The sequence below is a fragment of the Scyliorhinus torazame genome, chromosome 2, assembly GCF_047496885.1.
Source record: "Scyliorhinus torazame isolate Kashiwa2021f chromosome 2, sScyTor2.1, whole genome shotgun sequence".
In the NCBI taxonomy this organism is placed as follows: domain Eukaryota; kingdom Metazoa; phylum Chordata; class Chondrichthyes; order Carcharhiniformes; family Scyliorhinidae; genus Scyliorhinus; species Scyliorhinus torazame.
Window position 1 is genome coordinate 112,408,796 of NC_092708.1, and position 15,631 is coordinate 112,424,426.

General features: G+C 48.8%; 1 protein-coding gene across 3 annotated transcripts in view; it reads left to right on the forward strand.

Annotated features, from left to right (window-relative positions):
• The window catches only part of kalrna (kalirin RhoGEF kinase a), a 1,210,365-nt gene that overhangs the window by 885,280 nt on the left and 309,454 nt on the right, over positions 1-15,631 (forward strand). The window lies entirely within an intron of this gene.

Below are 15,631 nucleotides of genomic sequence, written 5' to 3' on the forward strand. Positions count from 1 at the left end.
ATTCTTGCCACATCCCCTCCTCGACATCACACCTTGCCATGGTCTGTCGTTTTTCCATCCCCATACCACACAAAGAACTCCCACTCCCTCTCTAGCTGCGTTTCGAATTAGCAATGGCCACGAGGTGCAGCTGCCCTATCAGTAGTTGTTCCTGTTTTCCGAGGCGGCATGAGCTGCAGAGTGCCATTTGCACTATGTGGAAAACCGTGGTGCCAGAGAAACAAACAACCCACTTGGCTTTGGCTATCCATGGAGAAAGATCTGTACTTGCTGGCATTTTGAAAGAAGACATTTTTTTGCCTGTCAAACACAGGAATGGACAACAGATTATCCATTGGGCATCAAGTCATCTGCTGCAGCAAGAAAGAACCCAGAGGCAAAGGAGTCCATGACCATAGTCATTTTGACAACCATTGGCAAGACATGGTCCTCGTTACATGTTGGACCTTGTCAGACTGGAGCAGGTGACACTGTACAGTTACAGTCTCACGGCTGGACTAATTACTCCTTGGAAAAATTGCAGAATGTCATAACCCCCATGTAGCCCATTGTAGACCATGACCGACCCCCTGTGCGACTTGTGGAGTACCAAGTTCACGGGTGGAGGCCCACTCAGCTGGGGCTCATTAAACTGAGCATAAAAACTGGCCCGAACAGGACCGGCATGTTGGTTTTCCCAACGGGGACTGTGATTGTAGATAGTTACTTCCGTGGGCAGACTTTGGGTGGGATTCTCCATCCCAAGAGACCCGGCTTGCGTTCCCCAATGGGATGGAGAGTCAGGGCAAAATTGGGATTGTCGGCAGGCGTCGAGCCACTCACGATGCTCCAACCCCACGCTGGCAACGGGAATGAGTCCATGACAGCGCGTCAGCAGGGGGAAGTAATGGAACGCAAATGGGTCATAATGATTCTCCAGTGAGGGGAATCATGTGGGCGTAAGACCATAAGACATCGGAGCAGAATTAGGCCACTCAGCCCAATGTGTCTGCTCCGCCATTCAATCATGGCTGATATTGTTCTCATCCCCATTCTCCTGTCCTCTCCCCATAATCCTTGATCCCCTTATTAATCAAGAACCTATCTATCTCTGTCTTAAAGACACTCAGTGAATTGGTCTCCACAGCCTTCTGTGGCAAACAGTTCCACAGATTCACCATCCTCTGGCTGAAGAAATTCCTCCTCATCTCTGTTTTAAAGGATCGTCCCTTTAGTCTGAGGTGGTGTCCTCTGCTTCTAGTTTTTCCTATAAGTGGAAACATCCACTCCACATCCACTCTGTCCAGGCCTCGCAGTATCCTGTTATTCAATAAGATCCCCCCTCATCCTTCTGAATTCAACAAGCACAGACCCAGAGTCCTTAACTGCTCATATGACAAGCTCTTCATTCCAGGGATCATTCTTGTGAATCTCCTCTGGACCCTTTCCAAGGCCTGCACTTCTTCCAAGGCCTAAAACTGCTCACAATACTGACCAGAGCCTTATACAGCCTCAGATGTACATCCCTGCTCTTGTATTCTAGCCCCCTTGACATGAATGCTAACATTGCATTGGCTTTCCTAGCTGCTGACTGAACCTGCACGTTAACCTTAAGAGAATCGTGAACAAGGACTTCCAAGTCCCTTTGTGCTTCTGATTTCCTAAGCATCTCCTCATTTAGAAAATAGTCTATGCCTCTATTTCTCCTTCCAAAGTGCATAACCTCACACTTTTCCACATTGTATTTCATCTGCCACTTCATTGCCCACTCTCCTAGCCTGTCTAAATCCTTCTGCAGCCCCCCTGCTTCCTCAATACTATCTGTCCCACTACAGATCTTTGTATCCTCTACAAACTTAGCAACAGCGCCTTCAGTTCCTTCTTCAAGATCATGAAGGTATATTCTGAAAAGTTGTGGGCACAGCACTAGTCACTGGCTGCCATCCTGAAAAAGATCCCTTTATCCCCACTCTCTGCCTTCTGCCAGTCAGCCAATCCTCTAAACATGCCAGGACCTTGCCCTGAACACCATGGGCTCTTAACTTATTTAACAGTCTCCTAAGCAGCACCTTGTCAAAGGCCTTCTGGAAATCGAAATAAATCACATCCACTGGTTCTCCTTTGTCTAACTTCCTTGTTGCCTCCTCAAAGAACTCTAACAGGTTTGTCAGACATGACGTCCCTTTGACAAAGGCATGCTGACTCAGTCCTATTTTACCATGCACTTCCAAGTACTCGGCAATCTCATCTTTAATAATGGACTCTAAAATCTTACCAATGACCGAAGTCAGGCTAACCGGCCTATAATTTCCCGTCTTCTGCCTCTCTCCCTTCTTAAACAGCGGTGTTACGTTAGCCACTTTCCAGTCCTCTGAAACCCTTCCTGCCTCCAGTGATTCCTGAAAGAAAACCACCAATGCCTCCACAATCTCCTCAGCTATCTCTTTTAGAACCCTGGAATGTAGTCTATCTGGTCCAGGTGATTTATCCACCTTCAGACCTTTCAGCTTACCCAGAACCTTCTCCTTAGTATTGACCACTACACTGACTTCTGCCCCCTTATTCTCCTGGAGCTCTGGCATCCCACTGGTGTCTTCCACCGTAAAGACTGATGCAAAGTAACTATTGAGTTCCTCTGACATTTCTTGGTTTCCTATTATTACTTCTCCAGCCACATTTTCCTGTGGTCCAATATCTATTTTTGCCTCTCTCTTACCTTTTTATATATTGAAAAATACTCTTCCTATCTTCTTTTATATTACTAGCTAACTTGCACTCATATTTCATCTTCTCTCCCCCCCCCCTATTGCTTTTTTAGTTGTCCTCTGCTCGCTTTTAAAGGATTCCCAATTCTCTGGCTTCCCACTGATCCTTGCCACTTTGTATGCTTTTTCTTTTTCTTTTATGCTGTCCTTGACTTCCCCTGTCAACCGCGGGTGCCTTGTCCTCTCCTTAGCATGTTTGTTCCTCCTCAGGATGAATTTCTGTTGTACCTCCCAATAACCCCCAAAAACTCCTGCCATTGCTGTTCCACTGTCTTTGCTGCTATGCTCATTTTCCAATCAACTCTGGCCAGCTCCTTCCTCATGTCTTTGTGATTACCCTTATTTATTTGTAATACCATTACATCTGATTCCAACGTCTTCCTCTCAAACTGATTGGTAAATTCTGTGGTCACTGCTACCTCAGGGTTCCTTCACCGTAAGTTCCCTCATTACACCTCACCAAATCCAGAATTGCCTGTTCCCTAATGGGCTCTACCACAAGCTGCTCCAAAAATCTCTTAGACATTCCACAAATACCTTTTCTTGGGATCCACTACCAACTTGTTTCCCCAGCCCACCTGCATGATTATTGTAATATTCCCTTTTTTAACATGCTTTCTCTATCTCCTGATTTATTTTCTGCCCCACATCCTGACTACTACTAGGGGGCCTGTACATAAAAGGTCTTTTTACCTTTGCGATTCCTCAACTCTACCCACAGAGATTCTATGCCTTCTGATCCTATATCTCTCCTTGCTATCAATTTAACTTCATTCCTTACTAACAATGCAGCCCTGCCCCCTTTGCCCATCTGCCTGTCCTTTTGATAGGATACATATCTTTGTATATATAGATCCCAGCCCTGATCCCTTTGCAGCCATGTCTCTGTGATGCCCACAACATCATACCGGCCAATTTCAATGTGCGCAACAAGCTCATTTACCTTGTTCCGTATACTGCGCGCATTAAGGTACATTAAGGCATGGATCACTTGTCGTCTCTACCAGCAGGCCATGGTGTGGTGGACCTCATGGTGGCTAAGGGGATAACCCCCAAGGAGTTACCCCCTTGGCCCACCACAAGGGCCACCACGTCAGGGCCATGCTGGTAGAGACCATCCAAGCATGACCGAGGGTCTGCCCACCCCCCTTTACCAGACCTCCCCTCACACCACACCCCAGTCTCCCTAATACAGGAGTCCCTGGGGGGTCTCCCATTACAGGAGTCCCTGGGGGCTCTCCCATTACAGGAGTCCCTGGGGAGTCTCCCATTACAAGAGTCCCTGGGGGCTCTCCCATTACAGGAGTCCCTGGGGAGTCTCCCAATACAGGAGTCCCTGGGGAGTCTCCCATTACAGGAGTCCCTGGGGATGGTCTCCCATTACAGGAGTCCCTGGGGGGGGGGGGGGGGCTCCCATTACAGGAGTTCCTGGGTTTTTTTTCCAATACAGGAGTCCCTGGGGGGGGTCTCCCATTACAGGAGTCCCTGGATGGGGTCCCCCATTACAGGAGTCCCTGGGGGGGTCTCCCATTACAGGAGTCCCTGGGGGGGGTCTTCCATTACAGGAGTCCCTGGGGGGTCATGTCGGATCACCCTGTACATGAGGTAGTGAGGGGCACCCAGATAATCCGGGGGTGGGGGGCTATTGTGCGGTGTGGAGGGGAATGGTTTGGGGCTGACTTGCAGGTCTGAGGAGTGGGTGACCGGCCTCGGAGCCTCGCTGTCAAGCCGCCAGCTCAAAATGGCGCCCGATTGCGGGGTTCCCTTGGGAATCTCTCGTATTCCATGCCATGCATAAATTTGCATGGCCCCCGATAAGAAACAACCATAGGTTTGCCCCGGGGGGAATGGATGGGGGATATGGAATGTGGCAAAGAGCAGGAATAACGCAACTGAAAGATCTGTTTGTGGATGGGAAGTTCGCGAGTCTGGGAGCGCTGACCGAGAAATATGGGTTGCCCCAAGGGAATGCATTCAGGTATATGCAACTGAGGGCTTTTGCGAGGCAACAGGTGAGGGAATTCCCGCAGCTCCCGACACAAGAGGTGCAGGACAGAGTGATCTCAAAGACATGGGTGGGGGATGGTAAGGTGTCAGATATATATAGGGAAATGAGGGACGAAGGGGAGACTATGGTAGATGAACTAAAAGGGAAATGGGAAGAAGAGCTGGGGGAGGAGATCGAGGAGGGGCTGTGGGCAGATGCCCTAAGCAGGGTAAACTCGTCGTCCTCGTGTGCCAGGCTAAGCCTGATTCAGTTTAAGGTATAACACAGGGCGCATATGACTGGAGCACTGCTCAGTAAATTTTTGGGGGTGGAGGATAGGTGTGCGAGGTGCTCGAGAAGCCCAGCGAATCATACCCATATGTTTTGGTCATGCCCGGCACTACAGGGGTTTTGGATGGGGGTGACAAAGGTGCTTTCAAAAGTAGTGGGGGTCCGGGTCGAACCAAGCTGGGGGTTGGCTATATTTGGGGTTGCACAAGAGCCGGGAGTGCAGGAGGCGAGAGAGGCCGATGTTTTGGCCTTTGCGTCCCTAGTAGCCCGGCGCAGGATATTGCTAATGTGGAAAGAAGCCAAGCCCCCGGGGGTGGAGACCTGGATAAATGACATGGCAGGGTTTATAAAGCTAGAGCGGATTAAGTTCGTTCTAAGGGGGTCGGCTCAAGGGTTCACCAGGCGGTGGCAACCGTTCGTCGAATACCTCGCAGAAAGATAGATGGAATGGAAAAAAGAAGGCAGCAGCAGCAGCCCAGGATCGGGGAGGGGGGGGCGGGGTGGGGGGGGGGGGAGGAACCAGAAGGACTCTCAGGGTTGTTAATATATACTGTATAATATGTATAGGTCGTTGCTACAGATAATGATATATTGGACTGTTAAATTATATTTTTGGAGAGTGTTACTTGTGATAAGGCAGTTGCCAATTAGGGTTAGTTTTCATGTTTGTTATTTATTATTTATTCATTTTCTGTTTATAAAATAGGTCATTGTTATTTGTGTTGTTATAATATTGTGTAAAGGATGCACAATGTGCTGTGTTGGTTGACCAAAAATTTTCAATAAAATATTTTATTTAAAAAAAAATTTGCATGGCAAGGAATACGGAATTGCTTGCCAGTTTGCGCACCCAGGGGAATAGTAAACCATTTGCAATTCACCTCTGGTGGGAGAATATAGGGCGGGATTCTCCCAATCAGCGGCACAGTGTCCACGCCGTCGGAAACGCCGTCGCTGGGAGTGCCGATTCTGGCCCCTACAGGGGGCTAGCATGGCCTGGAGCGGTTCACGCCGCTCCAGTCTCCCATCCTGGCGTGAACTGTGCGCCGTGGGATCCGCGTATGCGCAGTGGCACCGGCACCAACCGGCGCATGCACGGTGGCTTCCCTCAACGTGCCGGCGCATACGCAACATGGCGCGGGAGATCAGGGGTCGGTGCATAAGAAAATAGGCCCGGGGAGCGAGAGGCCGGCCTGCTGATCAGTGGGCCCTGATCGCGGGCCAGGCCCCATCGGAGACACCCCCCAGGGTCGGAGCCCCCCCCCCCCCGACCATGCGCGCAGAGTTCCCGCCAGCTGCGACTAGGTGTGGAAGGCGCCGGCGGGACTCTGCCTTTTTAGAGCGGCTGCTCGGCCCGGCCGGGCCGGAGAATCGGCGGCCCAGCCGCTCCGCGGAGAATCGCGTGCCGCGTCGGGGCGGCGTGGCCCGGTTGCAGGGATTCTCCGGCCCCGGGCTGGGAGAATCCTGTCCCTGTCTCTCAAACGGAGAACTCCGCCCTTTATGTTTAAAGTAAAATAAATCTTATCCTTTCTACCGCTGACTTCCTTGGTCATGACACAGTATATAATCCTAAGTACACCATCTGAACTGGATGCAGTCGTATTCTTGCTGCCTTGCAAGATTCCTGTGTCTTCTCAGCAAATATGGTTCCCCATGTTGCTGCTGTTCCTGCTTCGCCATATCAGGGTATCATAACTGCTATTTTAATCATCCACCTTCTAAGAGGCTCCTTGGGTCCAGAAAAAAGCCTTCAACAACTCATTACCCTGGAGAAATGTGTATCACAAGAGTGATTCAACTACTTACATGCAGGTTTTTAAAAAATTGTTTTTACGTGATGTGGCTAGGCCAACATTTGTTGCCCATCCCTAATTGCCCTTGAGAAGGTGGTGATGAGCTGCCTTCTTGAACCACTGCAGTCTATGCACTGTAGGTACACCCAGTGCGCTGTTAGGGAGAGAGTCCCAGGATTTTGACCCAGTGACAGTGAAGGAATGGTGATATATTTCCAAGTCAGGATGGTGAGTGACTTGGAGGGGAACTTCCAAGCGGTGGTGTTCTGAGATATCTGCTGCCCTCGTCCTTTTGAATGGTAGTGATTGTGGGTTTGGAACGTGCTGTCTAAGGAGTCTTGGTGAGTTCCTGCAGTGCATCTTTGTAGATGGTACACACTGCTGCTGCTGTGCATCAGTGATGGAAGAAATGAATGTTTGTGGAAGGGGTGCCAATCAAGCAGGCAGCTTTGCCCTGGATGGTGTTGAGCTTCTCTGTTGGAGCTGCATTCATCCAGGCAAATGGGGAATATTCCATCACACTCCTGACTTGTGCTTGTAGGTGGTAGACAGGTTTTAGGGAGTCGGGAGGTGAGTTATTCGCCGCAGGATTCCTAGCCTCTGACCTTCTCTTGTAGCCACAGTATTTAAATGGCTAGTCCAGTTCAGTTCCTGGTCAATGGTAACCCCCAGGATATTGAAAGTGGAGGATTCAGTGATGGTAATACCATTGAAATCAAGGGGCAGTGGTTTGATTCTCTCTTATTGGATATGGCCATTGCTTGGCACTTGTGTGGCAAAAATATTACTTGCCAATTGTCAGCCCAAGCCTGAATATTGTCCAGGTCTTGCGGCATTTGCACCTTGACTGCTTCAATGTCCTGGGAGTCATGAATGGTACTGAACATTGTGCAGTCATCAGCGAACATCCTCACATCTCACCTTGCGTTGGAAGGAAGGTCATGGATGAAGCAGCTGAAGATGGTTGGGCCAAGGACTTTACCTTGAGGAAGCCCTGCATTGATGTTCCGGGACTAAGACGACTGACCTCCAACAACCACAACTATCTTCCTTTGTTCTCGGTATGACTCCATGCAGTGACCATAAGATATAGGAGCAGAATTAGGCCATTCGGCCCATTGAGTCTGCTTTGCCATTCGATCATGGCTGATATGTTCCTCATCCCCATTTTCCTTCTCTCCATAACCCCTGGTCCCCTTATTAATCAAGAACACCAGATTTGTGCTTGAGGTGCTTTTACCTACAGAGCTACAGACAAGAGCTGGAAGGTAGAATTAGACCGAATAGTCTTTCTTAGAACATTAGAACTAGTAGCAGGAGTAGGCAATTTAGCTTCTTGAGCCTGCTGCACCATTCATACGATCATGGCTGATTATGGAAAGTTTTCCTCCTGATTCCCATTAACTCCAGTTTTGCCATACTCTATCAAATGCTGCCTTGATGTCAAGGGCAGTCACTCTCACCTCACCTCTGGAGTTCAGAGTGTTCTTTAAATAGGGCTGCAAGCACAGATTTACTGCAATGCCAAGCTTAGTGTGAGAGTCTCGTCCATCGCAATTGACCCCCAAATTGCTTGAAATTTGCAATGGGGTTCTACCTGCATGACGACACACCTACTTAATTGTTTAAGTTGATGTTCAACGTCATCACATAATTAGTGCCTCATTTGCAAGCACCCATTCAAAAATGGATAGTATTTCCAACAGAATAAAAGCAGAAAGTATGGTGCTCAAATGGATGGCTGACGGCCAAAACAAAATTCCCATCAATTTTCCACTGTAATGAATGTAGAAATTTCATATATATTGGGCGGGATTCTCTCTCGCCGGGCCCGGGAATCGCCAGGACTGGTGTGACTCGCGCCATGCCGCCCCAACGCCGATCCGCCGATTCTCCGGAGAGCGGAGAATTGCACGGTCGGCGCAGAACCGGCCAGGGGCCGCTCTACGCAATACTCGGCCCGGGATGGGCCGAGCGGCCACACAAAAAATACCGAGTCCTGCCGGCGCCATTCACACCTGCTCTTACCCGGCGGGACCTCGGCGTGGATGCATCTGGGGGCGGACTGGTGAGGGGGGGGAGGGGTGTCTGACCCCGGGGGGGGCTCCGCTCTTGGGCTGGGAGCCTCTTTTGTTCTGCGCCGATCCCTGTAGCCCTACGCCATATTGCTTCGGGGCCAGTGCGGAGAAGGGAGCCACAGCGCATGCGCGCATTGGCACCGGTCCCACTGCGCATGCCCGGACCCACGGCGCCTATCTGACGCTGCCGGGGATCGGCAGCTGGAGCGTCGTGGGTCGCTCCAGTGCCGTGCTGGCCCGCTGTAGGGGTCAGAATATCTGCTCCTGAGGGCATATTGACGCCTTCGAGAAACGCAACGTCATTTACGACAGCGTCAACACTTAGCCTCAGGATCACAGAATCCTGCCCATTGTTTTACATGTAGTTGATGCAGCAAGGGTTAAAAGCTTGGGATAGTGTGTGACTGCGGCTGTCATGTTTTTAAAATTCCTGGTTTGAAAGATAGCTCAGTTTTTTGGAAGCCACAATTGCAATTAAAGCATCGTAAAAGTTTAGGCTAATGAATTTTTGTTTATATTAAGTGGGTTCCCTGAGAAGTAGTTAATTTGCAACATTTTGTTCAGTTCAATGAAATAATGTAGTTAACAGGAGGGGCCAGGGGTTGAAGCAGTCAGGTGTTGAGGTTCAGTTTTAGCTTGTGGCTGGAAAGCAAGCTGAGAAGTTTCTGAAGAAATACAGCCGGGGTTTTGCAATGTTCTGGCAGGGTTTAAGTTTATTTTTTCAAACTATCTCATATGACATCTCTGTACAGCAAGTATTCCTGAGTGCTAACTGTATTTAAAAGTGGATTAGGATCGGAGATGGTTTAGTTGTTTGAATGGGAATAAAGATAGCAGTTAAGGGTCATTGTGTCACTGTATTGATTAGCATTGTTTAAGGGATAATTGGAAGCTTTTTCTTGTGTGATGTTAAAGATATTTTAATACTGTGTTAGTAATAAAGTTTGTTTTAATAAACTATATCCCTATTTTGAGTGAAATCACTCCTGGAGCGAGGTATCCTTTCCTCACATCTTACAAAATCAAAATAACATATTGGGGTTTTTGTCCAGTATCCGAGCCACTGTTGGGGTCTGGTCCGGGATCGTAAATAAATTGAGGGTTCATCCGGGATTTAAAAGTATAATTCCCTGTTTGGTTTGGGATTATTGAACGTAAAAACAAGTGATGTGTGTGTGTGTGGAACAGGTGCTTTCTTTCAGGTGGTACTGTTCAAATAGGGAGTGACTCGAGATGGCTCTTTAAGATTTCCTGGGTGTGGAAGAGGTCACTCGGGCTGGTTTACAAAGTGTGACTAAAACAAACTTTTGGGTTTGGCAGGCAAGCTGCAGTTAACTTTATCTGAAGGAGTGAGGAAGATGGAAATAATACAAACAATAGTTCAGCATTTAAATTTGCCAGAGTTGCAGGCTAAATCATTAGAATGGAGGTAGTGGCATTGTGGTATTGTCACTGGACTGGTAATCCAAAGACCCAGGGTATTGATCTGGGGGCCGGGGTTCGAATCCTGTCACGGCAGGTCGTGGAATTTTAACTCAATAAAATATCTAAAATCAAAAGTCTAATGATGACCATCAACCATTGTGGATTTTGTAAAAACCCATCTGGCTCACGAATGTCCTTTAGGGAAGGAAATCTGCCATCCTTACCCGGTCTGGCCTACATGTTACTCCAGACTCACAGCAATGTGGTTGACTCCAAAGTGGGCTCTGAAATGGCCCAGCAAGCCACTCAGTTGTATTCAACCGCTACAAAAACACGAAAAAGGATGAAACCAGGCGATCACCCGCCATTGACCCAGACACCGGAAACGACAACGGCAAATCCAACCCTGTCGACCCACTTTATTTGTGCCAACATTGGGAGAGGTGTCTCACAGACTAGTCAAGCAACAGCCTGACATTGTCTGTAAGGTATGATTCTGTGAGTATGACTATGTCCCAGACACCGCTATCACCACTCCTGTCTCACTGGCAAGATAGACCCAGCAGAGTCTGTGATATACAGTCGAGAGGGAGTTGCCCTGGGAATGCTCAACATCGACTCTGGACTCCATGACATCTCATGGCTTCAGGTTGAACATGGGCAAGGAAACCTCCTGCTGTTTACCATGTACCAGCCACCATCAGCTGATGAATCAGTACTTCCCCATGTTGAACACCACTTGGAGAGAGCACCAAGGATGGCAAGGGCACAAAACATACAGCTGGATTCTTCATCCATGCCCTCTGCAGGATCGCCATGGGCGGGACGCAAACCATGTAAAGGTCCATTGATCTCGGACAGGAATTTCCAGTCGACGGGCAAGCGCGGCTTGAGAATACCGCCCATACACTGGATGGGGGACTTCAAGGTCCACCACCAAGAGTGACTCAGTAGTACCACCACAGACCGAGCTGGCCGGGTCCTAAAGGACATAGCTGGGTCCTCAAGGACATAGCTGCTCGACTGGGACTGCAGCAGGTGGTGAGGGAACTAACAAGAATGAAAAACATACTTGACCTCATCCTCACCAAACTGCCTGCGCAAATGCACCTGTCCATGACTGTCAGTAGAAGTTAACACTTGTGGAGACAAGTCCCGTCTTCACATTGAGGATACCCTCCATCACGTGTGGCACTACCTCCGTGCTGAATGGGATAGACTTCGAACAGGTCTAGCAACTCCAGACTGGCATCCATGAGGCACTGTGGGCCATCAGCAGTATTGTATTCAACTACAATCTGCAACCACATGGTCCAGCATATCCCCCACTCTACCATTACCACCAAGCCTGGGGATCAACCCTGGATCAAGAAGACTGCAGGAGAGCATGCCACAAGCAACACCAGGCATACCGAAAAATGAGATGTCAACCTGGTGAAGCTACAACACCGGGCTATTTGTGTGCCAAACAGCATAAGCTGCAAGTAGTAGACCGAGCTAAATGACTCCAACAAATGTATCAGATCTAAGCTCTTCAGTCCTGCCATATCCAGCCATGAATGATGCTGGACAACTAAACAACTCATTAGAGAAGGAGGCTCCACAAATATCCCCATCCTCAATGATGGTGGAGCTCAGCACATCTGTGCAGAAGATGAGGCTGAAGCATTCGCAACAATCTTGACAGATCCCTAGCTTCACAGATGTCAGCCTTCAACCAATACAGTTCACTCCACGTGATATCAAGGAACAGCTGAAGGCACTGAATATTGCAACGGCTATGGGCCCTGACAGTATTCCGGCAATAGTCCTGAAGACTTGTGGTCCAGAACTTGCCGCACCCCTAGCTAAGCTGTTCCGGTACAGCTGCAATATTGGTATCCACCCGGCAATGTGTATAATTGCGCAGGTGTGTCCTGTACACAACAAACAGAACAAATACAACCAGCCAATTACCGTGAGGAATCCATTTTAGTCTACTCTCCATCATCAGCAAAGTGATGGAAGGAGTCATCAACAGTGCTGTCAAGCGGCACTTACTCAGCAATAACCTGCTCACGGACGCTCAGTTTGTGTTCCGCCAGGGTCACTCAGCTCCTGACCTCATTGCAGCCTTGGTTCACACATAGACAAAAGAGCAGAATGCCAGAGATGAGCTGAAAGTGATTGCCCTTGACATCAAGGGGCTGTAGAAAAACTGGAGTCAATGGGAATCGGGGGGGGGGGGAACATTCCGCTAGTTGGAGTCATACGATGGTTGTGGTGGTTGGAGGTCAATCATCTCAGCTCCAGGACATCACTGCAGGTGTTCCTCAGGGTAGTGTCCTAGGTGCAACCATCTTCAGCTGCTTCATCAATGACCTCCCTTCCATCATAAGGTCAGAAGTGGGGATGTTTGCGGGTGACTGCACAATGTTCAGTACCAGTCACAACCTCCCAGATAATGAAGTAGTCCATATCCAAATGTAGTAAGATCTGGACAATATCCATGCTTGGGCTGACAAGTGGCGAATTACATTTGCGCCACACAAGTGCCAGGCAATGACGATCACCGACGAGAGAGGATCTAACCACCGCCCCTTGACATTCAATGGCATTACCATCGTTAAATCCCTCACAATCAACATCCTGGGGGTTACCACTGGACTAGCCATATTAATACTGTGGCTACCAGGGCAGGTTAAAAGCTAGGAATCCTACAGCGAGTAACTCGCCTCCTTACTCCGCAAAGCCTGTCCACCATCTACAAGGCACAAATCAGGAGTGTGATGGTATACTCTCAACTCGCCTGGACGAGTGCAGCTGCAATAACACTCAAGACGCTCAACACCATCCAGGACAAAGCAGCCCGTTTGATTGCTCCCCCTTCCACAAACATTCAAACCCTCCACCACCTATGAACAGTGGCAGTCGTGTGTACCATCTACAAGATGCTCTGCAAGGTTCCTTAAGCAGCACCTTCCAAACCCACGACCACTACCATCTAGAAGGACAAGAGCAGCAAATACCTGGGAACCCCACCAACTGGAGGTTCCTCTCCAAGTCACTCAGCACCCTGACTTGTAAATATATCGCTGTTCCTTCACTGTCGCTGGAGCAAAATCCTGGAACTCCCTCCCTAACAGCATTGTAGCAGTTCAAGAAGGCAACTCCCCAGCACCTTCTGAAGGACAACTAGGGATGGGCAAGAAATGCTGGCCTCACCAGCCACACCCACATCCCGTAAATGACTTTCTATAAATTAACTAGAAATCAATTACAAATGAAACAATTAGATATGCAGGAAAAGATAAACAGAAAGAAATCGAACGGAAGAAAATGGAAATGAAAGAAAAGGAGAGAGAGGCAATGGCAAGAGAAAATTTGAACTTCACAAAATGTAAATGAATGAAAGAGAGTTAGAAAGGAGAAGAGAATATTAGTTCAAAATGTTGGAGTTCAAGGCAGAAGTTGAGAAGTTGTGAGGAGAGAGAGAAACCCTTCCTAGTCAAAAGCCTAGTAAGGATATATTTAAATATATTCAAACACTGTCAAGGTTTGACAAGAAAGATGTGGAAGCCAAAGAAGACAAGAGTGTCTAAGCAATTGGTTTGGCCAAGGACCATGTGGGTAGTATTGGTTGAAACAAAGTTAACAGGTAAATCTAGTGAAGTGTTTACATTACTATTATAGGTGGTATCTAGGGATTATAATGAACTGAGAAAAACCATAACTAATGCCAGAAGCCTACAGATAGAAGTTTAGCAATTTAAAGAAAGAACCAGGGGCGTCATTCTCCGACCCCCCGCCGGGTCGGAGAATGGCCGTTGGCCGCCGTGAATCCCGCCCCCGCCAAAGTCTCCGGTACCGGAGATTGGGCGGGGGCGGGAATCGGGCCGCGCCGGTTGGCAGGACCCCCCGCTCAATTCTCCGGCCCGGATGGGCCAAAGTCCCGCCCAGAAATTGCCTGTCCCGCCGGCGTAAATCAAAGCTGGTATTTACCGGCGGGACCAGGCGGCGTGGGCGGGCTCCGGGGTCCTGGGGGGGGCGCGGGGTGATCTGACCCCGGGGAGTGCCCCCACGGTGGCCTGGCCCGCAATCGGGGCCCACCGATCCGCAGGCGGGCCTGTGCCGTGGGGGCACTCTTTCCCTTCCGCCTCCGCCACGGCCTCCACCATGGCAGAGGCGGAAGAGACTCTTCCCACTGCGCATGCGCGGGAAACTGTCGGCGGCCGCTGACGCTCCCGTGCATGGCGCCGCATTTCCACGCCAGCTGGCGGGGCAACAAACGCCATTTCCGCCAGCTGGCGGGGCAACAAACGCCATTTCCGCCAGCTGGTGGGGCGGAAATCCCTCCGGCGCCAGCCTAGCCCCTCAATGTTGGGGTTCGGCCCCCAAAGATGCGGTGCATTCCGCACCTTTGGGCCGGCGCGATGCCCGTCTGATTGGCGCCAGTCGGCGGACATCGCGCCGTTGGGGGAGAATTTCGCCCCAGGTCAGACATGTATAGAATTTGAAAGAATTAAACAAAATGAATTTTGATAGGTGGATAATAGCATTAAAAATAGACAAAATGTATGATGCTCTTAGGAAACAATTATTTTGGAAGAATTTAAAGATTCACTTCCCATTGTAGTGAGAACTCATGTGGAAGAGAAAAGGGGTTAAAGCTGCTGGACTGGCAGCAGAAATGGCAGATTTTGAATTAGTTCATAAAGCAAAGTTTTGTTTTTGACATCAATTTCAATCTGCGAAGGATAGAAACTGGGGAAATGAGAAATTCACATGTAGTCAAGGCATAGGAGGTCTAGAATCATAGAATTTCTACAGTGCAGAAGGTGGCCATTGCCTCCTCAGATAAATATTGGGGTACTTTACCCTAAAACAAAAACAACTTCTCTAGTTTCCTGCACCCTGATTCACTCTTATCACTAAACAGAGAAAAACCTACTGGCTTATTGTGAGCTTTACCCGCTAGAACAGTATTCTCTGGATGGACACCATGTGAGCGTACAAATGCTACAGACTTATTTTTTTTACTTCCAACCTCAAGCTTTCACATGTCATTTTTTAATGATTAGAACAGTATGCCAGTCCCTTTGAACCAAACATGTCCTCCAGACTTTCTCTTTTACTAATTTGAGTGTCTGACTCTTCACCTTGGTCATCTTCCTCATTAGAGCCTGATTGTTTTATTTTTTGCTGTCAAACCTCCTGTCTGATTAATTTCTTTGAGTGTTTCCAAACTGACGGCTGTTATGAAGATACCTGTGAGTCAATTTATAATTGTCTGCCACTATTGCAGCTTCCTTTATTTTTCAAACTCTTATGTTC